The sequence below is a fragment of the Hyperoodon ampullatus genome, assembly GCF_949752795.1.
Source record: "Hyperoodon ampullatus genome assembly, chromosome: 4".
NCBI lineage: Eukaryota > Metazoa > Chordata > Mammalia > Artiodactyla > Ziphiidae > Hyperoodon > Hyperoodon ampullatus.
The window spans coordinates 116,854,281-116,863,329 of NC_136917.1; positions in this window are offsets into that span (position 1 = coordinate 116,854,281).

Sequence of the window (9,049 nt, forward strand, 5' to 3'; positions counted from 1 at the left end):
TTCTACTGAAATCCCATTATGTTTTTAAAACACACACACACACACACACACACACACACGTATAAAACATTTACCAGATATATTGTTAGATTTTTTTAAATTGAATGATGCCAAAGAGTATTTATATAGTATGCTTCCACTTGTGTTTTAGTAAAGAGGGAGAGATATATGTTTGTATTCACTACTTTGATATAAAATAAAATACTTCTAGAATAATACATCAATAACTGCTAGCAGTTCCTTCTGGAGAGTGGACTGGGGATCTGAGGTAGAAGGATGTTTTTGTATTGCTTGAATATTTTACTCTGTGTGTGTGTGTTTAATTTTAAAAATCTACCTATGTTTTTTGAGAGGGGCTCTTCTAGTTTCTGCTACATTAGATAATATACCTTTTGTTGCAAGTTGCAACCAAACTGCTTTGGGTTCATACAACCTTCTCCTTTAAGGAACTCATGTAACTGCAAACTCTAACCTTCCAGCTTCACAAAGGAGCTTAAACAACGTGCTGAGCGCTTATCCAAGTCGCAGCAGAGATGACTGCTTTTAAGTACTTTATCTGCTCACTAGGCAGTGCAGCTCCTTCTAAGATAGAATCTTAGATTCTCATTAGAGAGGAAATGGATGACCTCATCAAACCTCTGACATCCTCTTTGGTGGAACTAGATATTCCAACCCAAAGGATGTATCTGAAACTGAACTGATAGCAATGAATACAGTTGCAGTTTTAAATGATATCTTTTTCTGTAAATAAAAATTTATATTCATTAAAGTGAGTTTGAACTACTAGTACTAGCATAGAAATAGCTCCAAAGCATAAAATGAAAAAAACTGGTTTTAGAACAATATATATAGTACTGCTATAAGTTACAAAAAATTAAAGTCAAACTAATGTTTTGTAATAAGAATATATGTGTATGACTCGCATAATTCTTTAATATAATGTTCATTGTCTAGATTTTGGTAAATACAGAAAAGTTTAGGAAGGGAAATTGAAAGTGAATCATAACACTTCCCAACAGAAATAATTCCTATTAACATATTGGTGGATTTCCTTCCAGCTTCTCTGTCTATTTCTCTGTCTCTCTTTCTCTCTTTCATCTGTCTGCGTCATATGTGTGTATGTATGGAGATATATGTATTACAGTTGTAATGCTGCTTTACTCTCATAGCACTGTATTTTTTATTGAAGTAAAAAAATGTATACTATTGTGTTAGTTTCTGGTGTACAGCAAGGTGATTCAGTTATATATATGTATATTCTTTTTCATATTCTCTTCAATTATAGTTTAATACAAGATATTGAGTATTTAGCTCCCTGTGCTATACAGCAGGACCTTGTTGTTTATCTCTTTTACATACAGCAGTTTGTATCTGCTAATCCCAAGCTCCTAATTCATCCCTCCCCCACCCCTTTCCCCTTTGGTAACCATAAGTTTGTTTTCTGTGTCTGTGTGTCTGTTTCTGTTTGTAAATAAGTTCATTTGTATCAGTTTTTAGATTCCATGTATAAGTGATATCGTATAATATTTGTCTGTCTCTGTGTGACTTACTTCACTTAGTATGGTAATCTCTAGGTATATCCATGCTGCAAGTGACATAATTTCATTCTTTTCATGACTAATATTCTATTGTGTATATATACATATATATATATACATATATTACATCTTCTTTATCCATTCATCTGTTGATGGACATTTAGACTGCTTCCACGTCTTGGCTAGTGTGAATTGTGCTGCTTTGAACATTGGGGCACATGTATATTTTCGAATTAGAATTTCCTCTTAGCATTATATTATATGCTTCCATGTCAATAAATATTACTTGGAAACACAATTTAAAATGTTAAGCAATATTCCTTTATGTGGAAATATCATTTATTTAACCATATTCCTATTTTTACACATTTCCCCCTTTCTTTTTTTTTGAATGCATTTTTTATTGGAGTATTATTGCTTCACAATGGTGTGTTAGTTTCTGCTTTATAACAAAATGAATCAGTTATACATATACATCTGTTCCCATATCCCTTCCCTCTTGCGTCTCCTTCCCTCCCACCCTCCCTATCCCACCCCTCCAGGCGGTCACAAAGTACCGATCTGATCTCCCTGTGCTATACGGCTGCTTCCCACTAGCTATCTACCTTACGTTTGGTAGTATGTATATGTCCATGCCTCTCTCTCGCTTTATCACAGCTTACCCTTCCCACTCCCCATATCCTCAAGTCCATTCTCAAGTAGGTCTGTGTCTTTATTCCTGTTTTACCCCTAGGTTCTTCATGACATTTTTTTCTTAATTTCCATATATATGTGTTAGCATATGGTATTTGTCTTTCTCTTTCTGACTTACTTCACTCTGTATGACAGACTCTAGGTCTATCCACCTTATTAGAAATAGCTCAATTTCATTTCTTTTTATGGCTGAGTAATATTCCATTGTATATATGTGCCACATCTTCTTTATCCATTCATCCGATGATGGACACTTAGGTTGTTTCCATCTCCGGGCTATTGTAAATAGAGCTGCAATGAACATTTTGGTACATGACTCTTTTTGAATTACGGTTTTCTCAGGGTATATGCCCAGTAGTGAGATTGCTGGGTCATATGGTAGTTCTATTTTTAGTTTTTTAAGGAACCTCCATACTGTTCTCCATAGTGGCTGTACCAATTCACATTCCCACCAGCAGTGCAAGAGTGTTCCCTTTTCTCCACACCCTCTCCAGCATTTATTGTTTCTAGATTTTTTGATGATGGCCATTCTGACTGGTGTGAGATGATATCTCATTGTAGTTTTGATTTGCATTTCTCTAATGATTAATGATGTTGAGCATTCTTTCATGTGTTTTTTGGCAGTCTGTATATCTTCTTTGGAGAAATGTCTGTTTAGGTCTTCTGCCCATTTTTGGATTGGGTTGTTTGTTTTTCTGTTATTGAGCTGCATGAGCTGCTTATAAATTTTGGAGATTAATCCTTTGTCAGTTGCTTCATTTGCAAATATTTTCTCCCATTCTGAGGGTTGTCTTTTGGTCTTGTTTATGGTTTGCTTTGCTGTGCAAAAGCTTTTAAGTTTCATTAGGTCCCATTTGTTTATTTTTGTTTTTATTTCCATTTCTCTAGGAGGTGGGTCCAAAAGGATCTTGCTGTGATTTATGTCAAAGAGTGTTCTGCCTATGTTTTCCTCTAAGAGTTTGATAGTTTCTGGCGTTACATTTAGGTCTTTAATCCATTTTGAGCTTATTTTTGTGTGTGGTGTTAGGGAGTGATGTAATCTCATACTTTTACATGTAGCTGTCCAGTTTTCCCAGCACCACTTATTGAAGAGGCTGTCCTTTCTCCACTGTACATTCCTGCCTCCTTTATCAAAGATAAGGTGACCATATGTGCGTGGGTTTATCTCTGGGCTTTCTATCCTGTTCCATTGATCTATATTTCTGTTTTTGTGCCAGTACCATACTGTCTTGATTACTGTAGCTTTGTAGTATAGTCTGAAGTCAGGGAGCCTGATTGCTCAAGCTCCGTTTTTCGTTCTCAAGATTGCTTTGGCTATTCGGGGTCTTTTGTGTTTCCATACAAATGGTGAATTTTTTTGTTCTAGTTCTGTGAAAAATTCCAGTGGTAGTTTGATACGGATTGCATTGAATCTGTAGATTGCTTTGGGTAGTAGAGTCATTTTCACAATGTTGATTCTTCCAATCTAAGAGCATGGTATACCTCTCCATCTGTTTGTATCATCTTTAATTTCTTTCATCAGTGTCTTATAATTTTCTGCATACACGTCTTTTGTCTCCTTAGGTAGGTTTATTCCTAGATACTTTATTCTTTTTGTTGCAATGGTAAATGGGAGTGTTTTCTTGATTTCACTTTCAGATTTTTCATCATTAGTGTATAGGAATTCAAGAGATTTCTGTGCATTAATTTTGTATCCTGCTACTTTACCAAATTCATTGATTAGCTCTAGTAGTTTTCTGGTAGCATCTTTAGGATTCTCTATGTATAGTACCATGTCATCTGCAAACAGTGACAGCTTTACTTCTTCTTTTTCAATTTGGATTCCTTTTCTTTCCTTTTTTTCTCTGATTGCTGTGGCTAAAACTTCCAAAACTATGTTGAATAAGAGTGGTGAAAGTGGGCAGCCTTGTCTTGTTCCTGATCTTAGTGGAAATGCTTTCAGTTTTTCACCATTGAGGACTATGTTGGCTGTGGGTTTGTCATATATGGCCTTTATTATGTTGAGGAAAGTTCCCTCTATGCCTACTTTCTGCAGGGTTTTTATCATAAATGGGTGTTGAATTTTGTCGAAAGCTTTCTCTGCATCTATTGAGATGATCATATGGTTTTTCTCCTTCAATTTGTTAATATGGTGTATCACGTTGATTGATTTGCGTATATTGAAGAATCCTTGCATTCCTGGAATAAACCCCACTTGATCATGGTGTATGATCCTTTTAATGTGCTGTTGGATTCTGTTTGCTTGTATTTTGTTGAGGATATTTCCATCTATGTTCATCATTGATATTGGCCTGTAGTTTTCTTTCTTTGTGACACCCTTGTCTGGTTTTGGTATCAAGGTGATGGTGGTCTCATAGAATGAGTTTGGGAGTGCTCCTCCCTCTGCTATATTTTGGAAGAGTTTGAGAAGGATAGGTGTTAGCTCTTCTCTAAATGTTTGATAGAATTTTCCTGTGAAGCCATCTGGTCCTGGGCTTTTGTTTTTTGGAAGATTTTAAATCACAGTTTCAATTTCAGTGCTTGTGATTGATCTGTTCATATTTTCTATTTCTTCCTGATTCAGTCTTGGCAGGCTGTGCATTTCTAAGAATTTGTCCATTTTTTCCAGGTTGTCCATTTTGTTGGCATAGAGTTGCTTGTAGTAATCTCTCATGATCTTTTTTTTTTTTTTTTTTTTTTTTTTGCGGTACGCGGGATTCTCACTGTTGTGGCCTCTCCCATTGTGGAGCACAGGCTCCGGACGCGCAGGCTCAGTGGCCATGGCTCACGGGCCCAGCCGCTCTGCGGCATGTGGGATCCTCCCAGACTGGGGCATGAACCTGTGTCCCCTGAATCGGCAGGTGGACTCTCAACCACTGCACCAGCAAGCCCTCTCATGATCTTTTGTATTTCTCCAGTGTCAGTTGTTACTTCTCCTTTTTCATTTCTAATTCTATTGATTTGAGTCTTCTCCCTTTTTTTCTTGATGAGTCTGGCTAATGGTTTATCAATTTTGTTTATCTTCTCAAAGAACCAGCTTTTAGTTTTATTGATCTTTGCTATCGTTTCCTTCATTTCTTTTTCATTTATTTCTGATCTGATTTTTATGATTTCTTTCCTTCTGCTAACTTTGGGGCTTTTTTGTTCTTCTTTCTCTAATTGCTTTAGGTGCAAGGTCAGGTTGTTTATTCGAGATGTTTCCTGTTTCTTAAGGTGGGATTGTATTGCTATAAACTTCCCTCTTAGAACTGTTTTTGCTGCATCCCATAGGTTTTGGGTCGTCGTGTCTCCATTGTCATTTGTTTCTAGGTATTTTTTAATTTCCTCTTTGATTTCTTCAGTGATCACTTCATTATTAAGTAGTGTATTGTTTAGCCTCCATGTGTTTGTATTTTTTACAGCTCTTTTCCTGTAATTGATATCTAGCCTCATAGCATTGTGGTCAGAAAAGATACTTGATACAATTTCAATTTTCTTAAATTTACCAAGGCTTGATTTGTGACCCAAGATATGATCTATCCTGGAGAATGTTCCATGAGCACTTGAGAAAAATGTGTATCTGTTGTTTTTGGATGGAATGTCCTATAAATATCAATTAAGTCCATCTTGTTTAATGTATCATTTAAAGCTTGTGTCTCCTTATTTATTTTGATTTTGGATGATCTGTCCATTGGTGAAAGTGGGGCGTTAAAGTCCCCTACTATGAATGTGTTACTGTCGATTTCCCCTATTATGGCTGTTAGTATTTGCCTTATGTATTGAGATGCTTCTAGGTTGGGTGCATAAATATTTACAATTGTTATATCTTCTTCTTGGATCGATCCCTTGATCATTATGTAGTGTCCTTCCTTGTCTCTTCTGGTAGTCTTTATTTTAAAGTCTATTTTGTCTGATATGAGAATTGCTACTCCAGCTTTCTTTTGATTTCCATTTGCATGGAATATCTTTTTCCATCCCCTTACTTTCAGTCTGTATGTGTCTCTAGGTCTGAAGTGGGTCTCTTGTAGACAGCATATATATGGGTCTTGTTTTTGTATCCATTCAGCCAATTTGTGTCTTTTGGTAGGAGCATTTAGTCCATTTACATTTAAGGTAATTACCGATATGTATGTTCCTATTACCATTTTCTTAATTGTTTTGGGTTCATTATTGTAGGTCTTTTCTTTCTGTTGTGTTTCTTGCCTAGAGAAGTTCCTTTAGCATTTGTTGTAAAGCTGGTTTGGTGGTGCTGAACTCTCTCAGCTTTTGCTTGTCTCTAAAGGTTTTAATTTCTCCATCAAATCTGAATGAGATCCTTGCTGGGTAGAGTAATCTTGGTTGCAGGTTTTTCTCCCTCATCACTTTAAATATGTCCTGCCAGTCCCTTCTGGCTTGCAGAGTTTCTGCTGAAAGATCAACTGTTAACCTTATGGGGATTCCCTTGTGTGTTATTTGTTGTTTTTCCCTTGCTGCTTTTAACATGTTTTCTTTGTATTTAATATTTGACAGTTTGATTAATATGTGTCTTGGCATATTTCTCCTTGGATTTATTCTGTATGAGACTCTCTGAGCCTCCTGGACTTGATTAACTATTTCCTTTCCCATATTAGGGAAGTTTTCAACTATAATCTCTTCAAATATTTTCTTAGTCCCTTTCTTTTTCTCTTCTTCTTCTGGAACCCCTATCATTTCCCCCTTTCTGCCATACAATGTGAAAATATGAAAAACTTACTTGTGTCTTCAACATTTCTTTTTTTTTTTTGCTGCACTTCTTGGCTTGCCAGATCTTAGTTCCCTGACCAGGGATTGAATACAGGGCCATGGTGAAAGCCCAGAGCCCTAAGCACTGGACTGCCAGGGAACTCCCTCAATCATTTTCACTGGAAAAATTTCTATCAGTAGACCTACTGGATTTGGAATGTGAACATTTTAAAGCAATTTTAAGACCTAATTTACTGATTGTTATGTCAGTGTACACTTCCACCAAGCCTATAGGAATGTCTAATGCCTATTTTCCTCATCCCAGTACTGGGTATGACTCTCTTTAAAACTCAGTACTAAACACACACACACCCACACCCACACATGCACATGCCCATGTACACACCCTTTACATTTCTTTAATTAATAAAGATATTGAAAAAAATTTAGATGTTTACTGACCATCTGTACTTCTACATTTTTAACATGAAACATTTGCGCTTACAGGGAGATCAGCTCGGTGCTTTGTGACCACCTAGAGGGGTGGGATAGGGAGGTTGGGAGGGAGGGAGACGCAAGAGGGAAGAGATATGGGGATATATGTATATGTATAGCTGATTCACTTTGTTATAAAGCAGAAACTAACACACCATTGTAAAACAATTATACTCCAATAAAGATGTTAAAAAAAATTTGTGCTTTTTCCCCAAATAACAATAATCATTTCACTTCTGAGTGTGTGTGTGTGTGTTTTCTAGGTGCTGAAAGATGAAGTACACAGAGTCACCACAAGAGGTTCCTAGCACACGTATTATATCAAAATCTGAAGTCTATTGGGCTCAAGTTTCAACAAGTCAGCATCTCCTGGAGTGGACAGTTTCATTAATTTCAATCTTAGAGCCTCCAAACAATTGTCCTGGCCTCATAAGAACAGGCCTTTGGACATCGACAAAACTTATTGAAGAGAACAAGAGACAGTAGCTCAGTAATTCAGAAAGCTAGATTGAACTGTGCACTCCACACCGCACTCTCCTTCGTTTCCCTATCAAGATCCCCCATAACTTGACTCTTTTCGTTAGATATAGTCACTCTCAAATTTCAAAAGAAATATAATCACTTTAAGCCTAAGATGCCTTTGAGTCATTCATTTGATTGTCCTGCAAATATTTATTACTCTTTCATATTTAACCAGAAGAACGATGGACATTTTTTTAACTCAGCAAATAAATATTCGCTACCACGTGCCACTATCCTAGGTGCTGGGAATATACACTGACCCCAGCCTTGCAGAGCTCACACCTGCGCTCTCCTTCCTAGTACCTCTAAGCAGACTCTCAGAGAATTCACCCCCATAGATGCTTTTGCCTTGATGGGAGACATCGTGTGCAGCCCACACAGGAAGTGTCTGCTGCTCCAAGGTCCAGAACATTGTCTCCAAGACCCATGATTACATCCCGGTCTGTTCTGCATAACAAGCCAGCTAGTTATGACTTTTAAATTGCTTTTAAAAAATTTCACAGTGTAATATACCTACCCCATAAAGAGTACAAATTATACAAATATAAATAACAAAAATGAAAATCACCCATAGTCACAATCTTCACAGGTACCTTTTTTTGTTTTGTTTTGTTTTGTTTTTGCCACACCACACGGCTTGCAAGATCTTAGTTCCCCGACCAGGGAATTCCCACAGATAGCTATTTTTAAACTTTTTTATAGGTATATCGTTATACATGCACATTTGACAAATACTTATTGAATACTCACTGTGGAGAAAGTATATTCCAAGGGCTGTGTCTTAGTCTGCTTGGGCTGTCATAACAAAATATCGTAGACTAGGTGGCTTAAACAACAGAAATTTAGTTTCTCACAGTTCTGTCGGCTACAAGTCCAGTCAATCTGTTGTCTGGTGAGACTCCTCTTTCTGGCTTGCAAATGGCTACCCTCTCTCTTTGTGTTCACGTGGGCTTTCCTCTGTGCAAGTGGGCAGGGGGAGCTCTCTGGTGTCTCTTCTTATGAGGACACTAATTCTATTTGATCAGGGCCCACACTTATGACCTCATTTAACTTTAATTACTTACTCACTCCAAATATAGTCACACTGGGGGTTAGGGCTTCAACTTACGAATTGAGAGAGGAAACACAAGCATTCAGCCCAT